This window comes from Marmota marmota, unplaced genomic scaffold (genome assembly GCF_001458135.2).
Source record: "Marmota marmota marmota unplaced genomic scaffold, marMar, whole genome shotgun sequence".
In the NCBI taxonomy this organism is placed as follows: domain Eukaryota; kingdom Metazoa; phylum Chordata; class Mammalia; order Rodentia; family Sciuridae; genus Marmota; species Marmota marmota.
The window spans coordinates 84,573,731-84,590,291 of record NW_026000026.1 but is presented as its reverse complement, the minus strand read 5'-3'; positions in this window follow the sequence as shown (position 1 = coordinate 84,590,291).

The following is a 16,561-nucleotide window of genomic DNA, read 5'->3' as shown; positions in this document are numbered from 1 at the left end:
AAGAAGAAAAACAAATATGAAAAAAATGTTCAATATCCCTGGCAATCAGGAAAATGCAAATCAAAGCTACACTAAGATTTCATCTCATTGCATTTAGAATGGCAGCCATCCTGAATACAAAAGTAATAAATGCTGGTTAGAACGTGGGGGAAGGAGGCACACTCATACATTGTTGGTAGAACTGCAAATTAATACAACTACTTTGTAAAGTAGTATGGAGATTCCTCAAAAGACTAGAAATAGAATTACCACATGACCCAATTATACTACTCCTTGGTATTTATACAAAAGAACTAAAACCAACAAACTGTAGTGATACAGCCACATTAATGTTTAGAGCAGCACAATTTACGATAGCAAATTATGGAACCAGCTGAGGTTTTAGTCAACAGGTGAAAGGATTAAGAAAATGTGGTATATGTACACAATGGAGTATTACTCAGCCATAAAGAAGAATGAAATTATGGCATTTGCTGGTAATTGGATGGAAATGGAGAACATCATGCTAAGTAAAATAAGCCAGGCTCAGAAAACCAAGGGTCAAATGTTTTCTCTCATATGTGGAAGCTAGAGAAATGTAAGGGGGAAAAAGGTAGTGTGGATTTCATAAAAATATAGGGAAGGTCAGTGAAGTACAAGGAGAAGACTGAGGGAGAGGGAGGAGGGATTGGAAAGGGAAGGAAAGAAATGAATTTCACAAGATTATACTCTATACACGTATAAATATCCTACAGTGAATTCCATCATTATATCTATAAAGCACCATTTTAAAAAAGAAATAGAAGGAAGACCAGTAGAGTTGAGGAAGGGGAACTGGGGGAAGGAGATGGAAGGGAAAGAGGAGGCACCAGGGACAGAAATGGAGCAAATTAAATTCTATGCATGTATGAACCCAACTATTATGTATAACTATAATGCAGTCATAAAAGCCTTAAAAAAGATTATGCTAACATACTAACAACAGATTCAGGATTTATGCTTGTTGAATACCGAGTATTTGGATGTCCCAATAAAATAACATTGCTCATGTAGGAGATGATAAGATTCTCCTCTGGGGAATCTGAGCAGCCTAAGGGAAAAGACCCACACTCACTGGTACCCAACAAATGGCCCACCCCATGCCACACTATGAGAACTTCAAAGTTAACCAGCCTCATACACAGGTTCAGAGCTTGTATCCAGGAAAAACCTTCAAGATGCAAGAGAAAAACCAGGACAAGAAAAACATCAACTCGTCAGAAAAAGAAATGATCATAGAAGAAGTCTTCCAAAGCCTAGTATGAATATTGTAGAGAGTTTAAGGAGATGCTGTATCCATACTGAGACCAAGAGGCTACAAAAAAGACATTTAGAAAACAAAAAGGATGAAAGTAGATCAAAAAGAATGAAAATAGGTCAGAGAAGAAACTTACAAAACAGTCCAGAAAATCTAATATACAATAATTGAAGTCAAAAAGAAAAAGAACAGAGAAAATAGAGGATAAGAAATCATCAAGAAAATAATTGAAGACATTTCCCCAAGAGTGAAGGTCATGAATTTCTAGATTGAAAGGGCCCACAGAATGCCTAAACAATGAATAAAAATAGACTGGCGGAGGGCACCTCATCATGAAATTTCAAAACCAGGCACAAAGGGAAGATTCTCAAAGCTTCCAGATGGAAGAACAAGTCACATACAAAGAATTAAAAATCAAATTAACTCTGTGAGCTAGAGGAATGGAGAGTTCTAAAAGTTAGAAAAAGTATTATTTCCTATGTAAAATTCAATACAGAGCTAAACTGTCAATCAAGGGGAGGATAGAAGGCAGGTCTCAGTAAACACACAGGATGTTCTTTCTCAGAACACCACTGGAAGACATGATCCACCAAACTGAGGGACCAAATCAAGGAAGACAAACACATAGGACCCAGGAAAGAAGCAGTCCAACACAAAGGAGAGGCAACAGAATCTCTGGGACAGACTCCCCAAAGACTGCTCTGCATGGATCAGGTAGGAAAAATAGTCCACAGTGTGTGCTGGAAAATTTGTGGCCAAGGAGAGGGCATGGCCCTTTCTCTGTTGCCAGCCTTCCTCCAGGGTGAAGAAGAGGCTTTGTGAAGTCCCTGAAACCATTGCATTGTTGATGAGATTAACTTGACGGTGTATGACTGAGAATGAATAAGGAGACATTTTAAAAGGGAGATATTTTAAAAAATGAGGCTATATGAAAGAGTGGTGTCTGTCTTTTAATCAAAATCTTGGTAAGATCCTCTGGTTCACATAGGCAAGAATGAAGAAAAGACCACAATTCTTCCTGAGTAAGAGTAAACCTCCTGCATATACAATCATTCAGACTCCATTTGATATTTCTATTACTGGGGATTGGATGTCCTCCTGGCAATGTATTAGCTACCACTTTAAGAAGTCACGATAATTATGCATCATGGAAGTGGGGAGTGCATCAGAGGCAATATATATGTATATAATATATATAAATATATTTAATATATATAAATATATAATATATAAATATATTTAATATATAAATATATTTAATATATATAAATATATAATATATAAATATATTTAATATATATAAATATATAATATATAAATATATTTAATATATAAATATATTTAATATATATAAATATATAATATATAAATATATAATATATTAAAAATATATATATGTGTGTATAAATATATACACACATACATATATGTATGTATATAAAATGTTTTTGTATATATGCAATATACAAAATACATGTTAATATTATGTATATTAATATATACTATTTATATTACATGTATTACATATATACATAATATATATTAAGCATTTTACATACATAATGTAAGTTTATATATTAACTATGGTCAGTTGTTTAGAATATGTATTCAGAATAATACCAGTGTTGAGAATTGTCTCTGAGAATGTCATTGCTGAGATACATTACTTTTTCTGCCTCAGCACATCAGAGGGACATCTGGTGGTCTCAATAGGGATAGTGACTCTTAGTAAGTAGAATGTGGCCCCACCCTGTCCAGCAGGGGCATATTTTCTTCTCAGTTAATTTTGATACACAGTCTCCCTTAAGACAATTTGAACACTATGGTCAAGGGTAGACTTTACAATTTATTAAAGTTTTCCCTTCTTAGTTTTTGTATTGGGATTTGACGGATAAAATAATGATAACTAATGGAAATTACTGAAATGAAAGTAATTTCCTTTACTTCTGTTTACACAAGTTACTAATGAATTTCAAAGTCATTTTTTTGTTTGTTTAGGGGAAAATTATTTTATGTTTTATTTTCACGTGACTAGGAAAGATCAGAAGTATTTATTCTACCTGAATTAATTGCCTTTGTAGAGAACTTGCATTTCCCCTATGACAAAGTAATTCCTGTTTTATCTTTATGTCCCAAATCCTAATATCAGATTTGAAAGATCTATTTCTTAGCTGGTATCTTTTGTAGCTTATCCTAAAGAAAATATTATTTGTTATGGGCAATTCTGTAGTCTATTTGGTTTGTCTAGAAAAAATTTTTTTCCTAATCCTTATATTTGCTTGGAAATAAACAATTTGGACAAGACTATTCTAATATTATCAGACAGGAACTTTTATGAGCATTTAAAATAAAATATATATCTAACTTTGATTTTAAAGGCATAAGAGTTGTTAATGCAATCTGTTTTACATTCATGCAGCAAAATTCCTACTTTATATGCATCTCAGTAATTTTAGTATCATTTTGTATTCCTCGTGTCTGAATATTAACTTTGAAATCATATGTTGTGAATGAAATTAAAAGTAACACAGTTGGTTATGCAATTAATACTCGTAAGCCTGAGGTGTGATAAATAAAATCAATTTTCTGTAGTGTTCAGTTCTGAAGTCAGAATATAATGGTTTCTGTTTTCTAGAAGGAGAAGAGGAAGGAGAAGGAGAAAGAGAAGAAGAAGAGGAGGAGGAGGAGGAGGAGGAGGAGGCAGAAACCTCAGGTAGAAACTGTCAGCAGTTGCACACACCTAAACACCTGTGGTCCCAGCCACCCAGGAGGCTCAGGCAGGAGGACTGGGACCAGGAGTTTGAGACCAGTGTGGGCAGCATAACTAGACCCCATCTCAAGACAAAATAAGACAACCCTCCCCCCCAAAAAAAACCCTACAAAAACACAAGAACTCAGGTATGCAAGGTTGGTAAGGAAATTTCAAGTTTCTGTTTGCCCCTTTGTCAGAAAATTCTAGGTTAGCCATGGAGGGAAAGGAAATACAATTGATGGGATATCTCCATCAATTGTAAGATAAGACAGTTTGAATCATATATGTGTAATATACAATTCACTTATATATTAGTATAAATTAGTTATATAATTCCACATATTATATATCTATATTAATTTATATATTTATACATTATTAGTATTAATTTAATTAATTTATTATATTTATATTATTTGAACTTGTGGCATATCTCTAAGTATGTTTGGAAATTTTCTGTTATCCACACATTACACACACACACACATACACACACTACTGTTAATACTGTCCATTCTAACATTTTAACCCTTATCAAAGACATTCAGGTGAACTATATTCTTGGAGTAAAGTCATCTGAAAGAAAACTCGGTGAGACTCCTGTGAATAATATTTTCACATTCCCATCATAAGGCTGTGAAGTCCACAATGAAGTGTTCTAGTATTCCCACTTCCCATTCACACCTGAACACATGCCCCCACTCACCCCAGAGGTGTTTCTGATGGCCACTGTAATGTGGCATTTCTCTAGGCCCTTCCTCTATGCCTTTCAACACCCCCTCTCCTCAGGCTTGGCATCTGTGGATACAGCCTATCTCAGCTCATTGTGTATTAATTTGTATAAACATGAGCATATCATTGTGGTTTTCTGTATTTGAGTGTGAGTGCCAGTGGAGACAGAGGGACAAAAGGACAACAAGGTGCTGAGTAACTCCAGCACTTTGCAAGCATGCAGTCAGTCAGCTGCAGTGGAAGTGCCCCCAGGCGCTTCCCCTCAGTGTCTAAGCTAAGCCTGGCATGCCCAGTGTGGACAGGCAACCAGTCCACCCTCACCCCAGCACCTCAGCCCCTGAGGCTTCCTTCTCACATTTTACATAAGCAGAAGAAAGAGGACGCTGTGAACACTACCTTGCCTTTCTGGGATTTTCAAAGATCGAAACCAGGGCGAGAAGTGGCCTGCAAGCAAGCATGCCTGTGGGGAAAGAGAATTCCCCTGCCCATCTGTGGAATCCAAACCCTTTGGAAACAACACAGCTTTTTGCCAAATGGCAGTTTGTCTTCTTGTTGTGCATAAATCACTGATACTCTACATGAGAGGGACTTTTTCTAATCCCACCTAAAAAGACGATAGATTTAGTTGTTACTACCACAAGAATATGTGTGCTGCAATAGAGAATTGTGTACCCAGTTACTCCAGGCCTGTTAGCATACTGAGAGTAATAGTACAAACTGCTTCACAAGGCTCTGTAAGAATCTAGGTCCTTGTACCCTGAGCAAACACGAGCCAAGCCTGAATAAGGAATGCCTATATCCTGATGTTATCCAGGATCCAGGGTCCTTGAAGGTGGAATAACCAGGTATCAGCTTTGGTTTCTGGCCCACTGCCTGCATCGGCTGGTGAGGGAATTAGGAGTGAAGGTGGCATGTTAAATCTTGAGCCCTTTATCTTTTTGATATCCATGAACCTGTTGGTTGGTCCCCCAATGCATCCATGGACAGTAAACAAGCCCAAAGGGGGAAAATTCCTGAGAATTAGGCACAAAACAGAATTCTATTTGCTGGCAGATCTCAACATTGCACATTGCCATGCAAAAGATTCAAATTTTCTTCTTTGCTCTGAAAATCATTTTGCCTCCTTATCTACAGAGAGGGAGAGAGGGGAAGGGAGTGGGGGGGAGGGAGAGGGAGAGAGAGAGAAATGCTTATATGACCTTCCAGTTTTATTACCTGTACCTATAAAGTAACTACTAAAATAATTGCTTTCTAAATGAATTTGAAAATAAATGAGACATTGTAAGCAATAAACAAAGAATTCCGGCAGAAACTCTTTCTCTAATCAGAAAAGTAAGTGAATATAATTTAAGATGTGAGGAGCCATCCCCTTTAAATATTATAGATATATTTATAAAATATGGTTATGATATCACTTTTTCTAAAGGCATTTCCAAATCCTTCCTTAAATTGGAAATCTACATAGCTATATGTTTGTGCCATGTAGGGAGGAGATGAATTCTTATCATTTGCATCCAGGGAACTCTAAATACATTTATGAGTTAGGGTTGATTTAAATGTCTATTTTTACTGCTAATCATTTGTTTATTTAATAAAAATATTCTGCCTTCATTAAAATTTTGAATGCTCATAGGAATTTAATAGCAGTGACCTGAGTTCAGTTAATACTCTGAAATATTAATACCTGTAATAAAAGCAAATAGCTTTACTAACCTAAAAATCATTTACTTTATAACCACAGGAATATTCATTGGACACTGATTTATGAATTTGCTAACTGCTTCTCCCTCATATGGAAATTGTCCAGTGCTCTTTAAGCTGTAGCATATATTCAAGAAACATTTCCTTATGCCTTTATTAACAACCACATGCAGAAACATATTCATTCACTAAGTGTGGGTGAAATATGAGCTACTTGAAATACAAATGCTTTTTTCTTTTTCATTGCAACTAATGACCTAATTAAGTTTGAGCTGTTAGCGTAAGAAAATTATTAAAAATTAGGTTTTGATATTAGGAGTATAAGTGGGTTGAAATTCACAAATTAACTTATTATGAACCTAATTAAGCATGTGGCTTATGTAATGAAATTCAGACATAGAATTATTTAAATTAAATCCATATGGATTAGAGATTTCCCGTTATTTAGAACCATTATGTTAAGGTCTTTTATAATCATAACTTTAAAATTTTGCCATCTCTACTATTTTCCATGAACATCTTTCACTTATAATCTGCATGTACAGTGATTGCTCCCTAGGTTATATATTAAATACGCCACTTCTCTCCATTGTTTAGGTTAGCTTTGGTGGAGGTAGGTGGGATGCTTTGATGGTTATATTTGAGAGCTCTGATGAAGTTCTGTGGTTGGAAAATATCTCCTTCCCTGCCTTGAAATTTCAACTGATTATAGATGCATTCCTGACATTCCAATTCTCTTTAACATAATCCTGGTTTAAGTACAGTATTCCAGAGAAAGTGGTATGTTGTCATTAATGCCCATTTTAACATCAGCATATTTTCCTCAACTCTTTCCTAAACAAGTTAAGAGAAGAATCCTGGGGAATAGTTATAAATCAGTATGTTTTGATTCAGGGAAATATAGAAGGTTCTTTTGGAAGTTAGCACATGAATCGACAATACAAAGGGTCAGCTCTGAGGACAATGTCTAGGGACAACTCTGGACCCAAAACAAGATAAATTCAATCCCTACAATACACTAAATATAGATAGACATATTAAGCATTGAACAGTTACAGTTCTGTTGAATTAGCATTTCACATTAGATCATGATAGGGTTCATCTCTACCTACTCTAACAGGTATCTACTTACTCTCTTAAGAAAACTAAGAATCATCAGATCACATTTTTAGAATAGGCAGAACCCCCACCTTCACCCCATCTCTTAAGAAACAGCAGGGAAGGCTTTAGGAAAGGTGTGCTCCTAAAGGGACTGTTTGTTTGCAGAGAGGAAATAGAAAAGGAGAGCTCCCTTTGCAAGTTGGTAGAACATGAGCTTATGTTGTGCCAAACAAAAAGCTGGAGGAGCAAAGCCCTTTGCTCTTGAATGACAATCAAACATATTAAATTTATTTCCCCTTCTCTTTGTAGACTAGAGAAATGTTCCAGAACCAAACTTTTTCATTGACTCTTTATGAGTCATCTCACATCTTACCTTTCCTATAGCACATGTCTCCCATGCTCTTGTTAATCACCAGTGCAGAGGGGGAAAGAAGACCTACACAATTTTTATGAATCTAAATTTTCAAAGTTCTTTTCTCAGCTATTGTCCTGTAGACTGGCAAAATCATCAAATGGATCTAGAAGATGAACTGCTTCTCAGGATGTAAATTAGACCCAAGATAATATCTGATGTGGAAGGCCCATAAATATTGGTACAGAAGATTGGTTGTGTGGGGAGGGTATTTTTGGTTAACCGCCTTCAGAAATGACCTAAGCATTGTTCTGATAAATGCTGAACAATGGATAATACCCAAAGATTATCCCAATTTGGTGATTCTCAGACTTTTACCACTGGAAGGAAAATAATATTTGAAGTTGCTCAAGTTCTGAAAATCTTGAGACTTGTGGATATACGTTCATTTGTATTAGTAGTTTCTTGCACCTGCGGTGTGATTCTGTAAAAGCATACAAATGTGAAAATGAACTGATTGAGTTTTTGTCTTGTTTTTAGCTCTTCCAGAGATCTCACTGTTCATTTGGAAAGAATATATCCACAATAATCATTGCACTAACAGAAAGGAAACTTTCTGAACTGGCACTGGGCCGGTCTCTCTCCTGGGCACCACAGGTCATCAATAGAATTCGGTGTGGGTGAAGTTGTCGTAGCGCTGTGCAACTAGGAAGTAATCTCTTCATCTCAGAGTGTATCCTAGGTCCAGAAAGATGTAGTTTTATTTGAATTACTCTGAAAATGCACTTCAATGCTAAGACTAGCATCAAAATGCATAAAAAGCACACGATCTCTTTCTTTCTATTTGGATTCGTTTTCTCTCTGTTTGCCATGTGGAATGATAACAGGACAAAGCAGTTGGTTCCATTAACAATCATGGCTCATATCCCATCTTTTCAGTTCTGATGCTAATCACAGCAAAGCCCCAGAAGCCTCTTGAAGCACTGCTGAGCAATCTGTGTTCAACTGTGACCTGAATTTTAAAAGTAAAAAATAAAGGCAATGTTTCCAAATAGCTTATCAAGAAATGTCTTCCCAGATAGTGTAGTCCAATTTCAGCCACTCTTGACATTTCAGTTATTTACTTCCCTATTCTTTCTTCCTTTCTCCTCCCTTGTATTGGTTTGCAAATTCCTAGGATCCTGCAATCCTGTGGATCCCAGGCATTCATATAAATCACTGATATTAGAAGCATCTAATTATCATTCATTTCTATGAGGACAATGTGCTTGCTATCCTCAAAGAAACTAACACATGAATTAAAAACAAGAATATAGTAACTATGGCCTGTGAGTCCCATTCAGCCCACCTGTTTTGATATAGACTGTGAGCTATGGATGGTTTTGCTTTATTAAATGGTTGGAGAAAAAAATAAAAAAGAAGAAAACTGTATTTCATAAAACATGAAAATCCTATGCAACTCAAATTTCAGTACCCAAAAATAAAGTTTTATCAGAACACAGACATGCTCATTGTTTATGCATGATTTATGGCTGCTTTCATGCTATAACAGAGATGAGTAGTAAATGCCAAGGACATCTGCCTGCAAAGCCCTTAACAGGAAAAGTTTGCTGATCCCTACATTAGAACAATAAATTTTAAAATGAGGAGACAGTGTTGCCCTGATTAACTGCTGGGGCAGTTACATTTTTCTACAACCAATTATTAGTGCTCAATAATTGGAAGACATCTCATATTTGTGGAGTTCTTTTCCATTAGTGGCATTTAAGCATCACAACTGAGGCAAACTAAGGTGACTCTGCAATTACAGTGAGTCAGAGGAAATGGCTTTTCCCACAGTGAAGGAGGCTTAAGAAGAAAACGGAATCCACTGGAGAGAGAAAGTTGTTTTACATCTAAATTCTTCTCCTAAGTTTCAAAAATGTATCTGCACTGCTAATAGAATAGAATTTTCCACTGTCCCCAGCCAGGGCTTGGCAGGCCTGTGGCCGAAGAGTCTAGGCTCAGGGTTCCTTCCCATGAAAGGGTAGTGGAAAGTCCACATGGTCTCCTCTTCTATGCCTGCTTAGCCTTTTGGGGTTCAGTCCAGTTTTATCTTTCAGGTTGAGGAGACTTTCAACAGTTAAACCCATTCATGTTTACATTTATAAGGCCCAGATCATTATTTAGTGAGGGGACACCATTTAAGATGGGTATTTTCCATAATCCACTCTTCAGTAAAGTTCCTGAGTATCCTATCTACTGGTTAATGTCTCAACAGGAGGATCCAAAAAAAAAAAAAAAAAGAGAGAGAGAGAGAGAAAGAAAAGAAGAAAGAATTCGCCTTCCATAATGATGATTCTGATTGCTTTCTCTCCTTACACAGTATGCCTTTTAAGAGCCATACTCATCTGTTAAAGAGTTCCCTGGAACTGAAAAAATAGTAACAATATACAAGCACATATAGCACATGGGGAGAGCTAACACACTTAGCATCATTTAGCATCTGAGAACACCAAGGCTCAGAAAGATTAGTGGGTTAGTCAAGTTTATAAAGAGTTTAGGAACTGGCAGAATTGGAATGTGGGCCATTTAGTGGAAATCTTGGGCTATTACATCATAGCTACTCTTGTAGAATATAAGGAAAATTACATGCCTGTGTCTAGCTGCTTTAAAAAAAAAAAAAAAAAACTTGGTTTAAATATATTAACTTGGTTGTACCACATCCCTGTAAGGAAATTGCTGATACCCACTGTGTGACCTGTATTACTCAACAAGAGGCTCCTGGAATTTCTTGACACCCTGCATCTGACAACTGCAACACTTGAGCTAATGTTTTTTGGCAAGTCCCATATTTACTTCAAAAGCTGAGTGATAACTTTTTTTGAAGTAAGATAAAGGCAGATAGCTCTCAGAAGAGTGAAGACAAAGTTTTCCCAGGTGGGTCCTCCAGCCGACTCAGTGCAGACTTGCATGATGTTAGGAGAAATACCAGCAAAGGAAACAAGACCCAGATGAGATTCCAGCTGCGTCCTGCAATGTCTACAATTCAATCGGACAGTGTCACGTAGGTTCAAATATTTATGGAGGGCCTTCCACATACCATAGTCTATTTTAGACTTTTGGGTTTGTATCGGGGGTTACATATAATTAGAGAGACAGAATGTAAGTTATGTAAAAAGTTACTCATTGAACAAAATTGTTCCCCTTGTAAAGAATCTAAATTTGGGTGATTCTGCTGAGTCACGGATGGCAATAGTTTAATACTGACTTCTCCATTGTTGGGAAATGGTAGCTTCTGGCTCAGGAATTAAAACAAGGAACTTTCTATCCACATCAAGAAACAGTCTAGAGAGTAAACATGTTCCTAGAGTCCAGCTGCCTCTGTTTAAATTCTTCTTTCACCACTTTCATCTGTGTAATATTGAACAAGTTATGTAACCAGGCTTTGCCTCAATCTCTATAGCTACAAAATTATGAAAACAATATCTATTATATTTGTGAGGACTAAATAAATCATTACATGTAAAACACCTTAAAGGTGTTTGTCACATAAGTGAAAATTCAACAAAAATAATTAACATATACATACAGGATCCAAAATAGAGCTATTTCTTTAGTGTTCCAATTCTAATTTGAGCATAGGAAGTAGGTTTTTAAATTATATTTGCATTAGGACTTGCTAGATTTACACAGAAATGAAATATTATAATTTACTTTATCATGGGAAGATGTGCTATGGTCACTGGTGCAATCAGGAGGAAAAAAAAGTAATGATTATATAATAGCTTTTACTTGTATAATCACACACTTGGGTACATCTACTGTACCAGGAACTATTCTAAGCCCTTTTATATAAATTTAACTCATTTAATCCTTATAACAACCCTAGGGGATCAGTAAGAACTATTATTAACCTCATTTAACATATGCAAGAATGCAGACACATAGAAGTTAGAAAGATAAGAAAACAATGCAATCATTTGAATTGCTTTATGTCTTATGTAGATGGTGATTGAGAATGCCTGGCCTCCCATTAGATCCCCTTATTTTATGTTTATAATCTATTCATTTAATTTTTAAGCAAAGTTCCTTCTATGAATTATTCATATTATGATTTTGCTGACTGTGTATTCCATGGAGGGTCATTTTGGGACAAGGCCACATTGGTGGAGGAATGGTGGATAAGTGGTTCCTGGAGGTCATTAAGATGGATCAGTGCACTAGCCAGCACAAATGACAATTGCTGACAATAGAAATACTTTTGAAATTATGATCAAAAGTATGAAAAATACAAAATGCTCAAGGTGCTTGAACACAAAATACTAGTCATTTTATGGTGAAGCTTTAAGGGCAAAAACTCACCTAACAAAGTTCCACAAGAAAGTTTCCTCTGGAGGCATCCATGGAAGCAGCATGATTTATAATTATGCCCTGAAATGACTCTTTATTTAGGTCTTCACAGTATAGACTTCTGCTTGAAACTCATTGAATTTATTTTCATTTTATAACCAGCAACCTTTGAAAGGAAAATAACCAGTGCTATTACCAGTCACTATGGTTGAATTGAACCAATTACTCAAATCATGTTGGATTTGAATTGGTTTTCTTTGTGTTTATGAAAACATGCTTTGTAGAATTGCATTTTCTTTCCTATCACCTTACAGTAAGAAGAAAGTGCAAGTACTTTAGAATGACAGTGTAATTCCCTATGATTGGTTTACAGGCAACCTTGAACTATTTTGATATTCCAGTGGGTTGTGGAAAACACTTCTGGATAGTTGACATTTTCAACTTAAAAAATAAGATTATGTGTGGAACTTGTTACTGTGTTTCTTCCACAATGGACCTGATTCTTCTGTCCCCAGACAGTGTTGAGCACACATGCTGGCTCTGAGAAGTTCCTACACAAGAAAAATATGCTTCATAGATTGATTCCCACCACACTGTAGAGCCTTTGCCCCTCTAATTTCAATAGCTGACTCTGTGGGTGAAAATTTGAGAAAAATAATAATGTAGAGTTACTCCCATTTCCTTCTCTCTTTGAGAGAAGCAGACTATACTGCAAAACATCTTCGTAAAAAAGTCCAAGGGAACTAAAACATCAGTTTTCTAATTTTTTTCCTAAAGTGATGCTGGGGCCATCCTAGCTTGACAAGGTGGAGAGTTCTTGAAGGGTTTGGATTCCCTCCAATTATGCTGAAGGACATGGTAAGTGCTTTGGAAAGCTTATCCCAGCATGGGAGGAGAGGTGGGGAGGGAGTTTTCTTGAGGGAGTTTTCTTTTCTTGATAGGTATAGAATCATAGAATTTTAGGTCTCTTGGGGGCCTTGTCATTTTAACAGCTGGGGAAAGTGAGACCTCAAAGCTGACTGGCTTAGGACAGCTTTGTCCTAAGTGTATGAATCCTTGCACCACTTTGCTTCCCATAGATCATGACCAAGAAGGCCCAGGAGTGTTCAAGTAATTTTCAATCATCTTAGCAGTGGGTTTCAGAGCTCTGAATGCGTTAATCCAAAATTGTATAAGATTTCTCCCAAACTGTGGCTTGCATGCATTCTAATCTTAATGTAGCCAGACACTCAGAAATCTTCTCCCTGAAATAAAGGAAACTCATATCCTTCAAGTAGCGTGACATTGATTGCCTTCTTTATTGATGCCTCCCACAGTGCGACATCACTGAGATGGAGTGTGGAGCTCTCTTTTCGTTCCGTGCTAATTAGAGTACAGTTTTGAGAAATCATTTTATGGTGGAAAACATGAAAATGGAAGATATTGATGGGAATGCATCTTTCTTTCAAGTTGTACTGATTTTTGTAGATTATAGGTCAGACAATCTATTCCCCCAGTCAACCCCTGACCCAATGCTATGCTCCATCCAAAAGCACCTAGACACCTCTAATGCAGCACTTTAAATCAAGATGAATTTAACAGTCTAAATGTAAGGAGTGGGAGCAAGGGACCAAGGAGATTCAACTACCTGTTTGGGCAAGTAATCTTGCCATATGGTTCAGGACCCATATTAACCTCAGAATCCTTAAATCCATGCAGGAACTAGAACAGGCTAGTCCTGTTAAAGAACACTGACTTTAGATATGGGGTTTTGTTTGCTTCTTTTTCTTTTGGTTTTTGGAACAGAGAGATTTTCCTCTGTGCCCTCAGGAAAGCATTAGGCTTATGTTCTGAAAGGAGAATGAAGCAGCAGAAACAATAAACAACATTCTCACCTTGTGGAGTCTCCAGTAGTTTAACACACTTATTAGAAACATTGCTGCCCTTTTAAAATGCCAATTCTACATGTATCCAGTAAGAAGGGTTGATGAAGGTCACGGAGGTTATGAGAAAGATTTCAGGTGTACTAGCCAATCAGATAAAAGCAGTGAAACAATAAAAAATGGCATGAGAGAAGAAGGAAGACAAATGAAAATAATCTCTGATTAACAAACAAGCTACTCTTGAGTCATTGCACATTAAGTCAGAATTTTGAAAAAGAGGCACATAAAAAATTCTAAGGAGCTCAGACCAGAGGAGGCGGGGTGGTTACCTCACTGTGGAGGTCCAGCTCATTCCCTGCCATCCACCTTTCATCTCACCCGGGTCACACTTTCTTTCTGCCCATCTTCTGAAACAAGACATTTCTGCAGAACAAAGGAGCAAACTTCAGATTTGATGCAGTCTACAGTCTTTTACTGTTTATACCCACCTTCTTTGCCTACTAAGGATATGAATACCATTGTTCTTTCAGAGACCCTTATCAAACTTTATTTTGATAACCTGTCATTTTTATTTATCTTTGGCCTGCAGAGAAGTGAGAAAAGATGTTTTAAATGTGATCTTTGTGTTCCTGAGCAAATCATTTACCCTCTCCAAACCTTGGCTACATGGCCATAAAATTGGAATAATAGTATTATGTTTCTTGGGATGTTGTGGCTCCTGTGAGGTACTGAGTTGATAATTGATCCATTAGGGCTAGAGCCAAGGTGTGGGAGTACATCTGGGAATGTTCAACTGTGCTATTGCCCAGTATGAAAGATGTAGGTTCTGAGGTTGTATAAGAAGGGAAATGTGCTAATAGTTGCATTGTGCTGAACCAGAATGGGGGAATGCTATGATCCAAAAGAGAACCCAGTCAGACAGAGACTAGAGAAAACAAGTAAACCCAGGCATCAGAAGCCAAGGTCAGGCTAGAAAGAAGGGGAAGCAGGGAGGCTTATGCAAATGTCCAACCAAGAATTGGTGGAAATGGAGCAAGGAGGAAGTACTAGTGCAGGAGGAAGCTCCAGGATGCTGAGACAGGGGGAAGTCATGCTAAAGAAAGGCTGTCTTGTGAGCATCATCTACGGATATTCACTGTGTGGAGGGTAAAATTCAGGTTAAATGTAGTGCCAGAGAGTGTCAGTGGCCAGGAGTCTTCCATGTTCCTTCCTAGGAAAGAATCATATTTCTCCCTATTAAACTCAGGTGGAATCACTAGATTTGCTTTGTCTGATGCAATCTGAACCTCTTGATAAAGTCCTTAAGAGCCAATACATGCTTTGCATATTCTGGTTTCCCTCTGCCCACATCTGATACTCTTGCCTTTCCACCTGGGTCTTGGAATCAGGAAGATGATGACATAGAAGCAGAGTCCCCAAAGGACCCTTAATGAATACGTAGCAAGAAATAAACTTTTGTTATTTTCAAATCACTGAAAAAAAAATTTAAATCCCAGAATTATCTAGCCTCTCTTGTCTGATATAAATGAAGATTACTAGTTGGAGGCTAGTAATTAATGGTTATGCCTTGTTAGACTTATTTTACTATGACAGGCAAGTATGGCAGTGATATTACAAGAGAAAACAACTGGGGGAAAATCCAATTACAATGTTTATTTAGGACAATTTGTAACAGAGAGTGAAGTCTGTGGGTAAATTTGTTACTTCTCCAAGAATCATAACCAGTCAAGTGAAAAATAAATTAATAGGAGACCCAGGCATTTTTATTTTCATGCACCTTATAACCTGCCCAGAAGTCAGCTCTCTCTCTCTCTCTCTCTCTCTCTCTCTCTCTCTCACACACACACACACACACACACACACACACTACTTTTACTGGGTATAAACATGTAAAAGATTCCAATTCTTACCATTGTAAAAATTCAAAGTCTGAGAAGAACAAAGGTAGAAGGTTGAGTTTTGTTATTGTGATATGGGATTATTATTATTGTTTATTAATGCTGTTGTTATTGTTTTTGTGCTGTTGTTATTGTTTTTGTGGGGAAAAGAGCAGTTGTTTAATGAAGTTGCAAAAATATATTTCATTCCTCTTTGTCATATTTAGTGTCCCTAGCCAGGTAGTTTTTGAATGGGTAAGATTTGAAGTGAGAAATATAATTCATTATTTTGAATAAACAGATGGCTTGGGGAAGGTTGTGGTTTTGGAGTGATGGACTACGTGTGGGGAAGGTTTTTTAGAACAGATGCAAGAAATCGTAATCTGATAGATAAACAAGTCGTGGATTCCGTCTCTAGGGGAAAACCAAAACAGAGCCCCAAAAGCCAGGAGAGCTCATCTCAGGACACAGAGGCTAATTCTGAAAGGCAGGGCCAGGGAAGAGGTGACTGTTTAATGATAAATGGGCCAGACTGCCTCCTGATTTGGCCTAGGAGCATGAGCATGTACAGGCAGC